General features: G+C 55.2%; 1 protein-coding gene across 1 annotated transcript in view; it reads left to right on the top strand.

The window, feature by feature from the left end:
* The window catches only part of fbxl16 (F-box and leucine-rich repeat protein 16), a 35,592-nt gene that overhangs the window by 29,910 nt on the left and 5,481 nt on the right, over positions 1-201 (top strand). The gene's annotated exons all lie outside the window — the stretch shown is intronic.

The following is a 201-nucleotide window of genomic DNA, read 5'->3' as shown; positions in this document are numbered from 1 at the left end:
AAAACTCACAAGGGCTAACCAGGGAAAACTCACAGGTAACGTCGGGAAGGAGGCGGGAAGGAGGCGGGAAGGAGGCAGGAACGAGGCAGGAAGGAGGCAGGAACGAGGCAGGTACGAGGCAGGAACGAGACAGGAACGAGACAGGAACAAGGACTCTACCACGTGGACGAGACATAAGAATCTGGCACGAGACAAAAGAAA

Source organism: Etheostoma spectabile, chromosome 15 (genome assembly GCF_008692095.1).
Source record: "Etheostoma spectabile isolate EspeVRDwgs_2016 chromosome 15, UIUC_Espe_1.0, whole genome shotgun sequence".
NCBI lineage: Eukaryota > Metazoa > Chordata > Actinopteri > Perciformes > Percidae > Etheostoma > Etheostoma spectabile.
The sequence above is the reverse complement of the archived record's forward strand: the minus strand, read 5'-3'. Positions and strand labels throughout refer to the sequence as shown.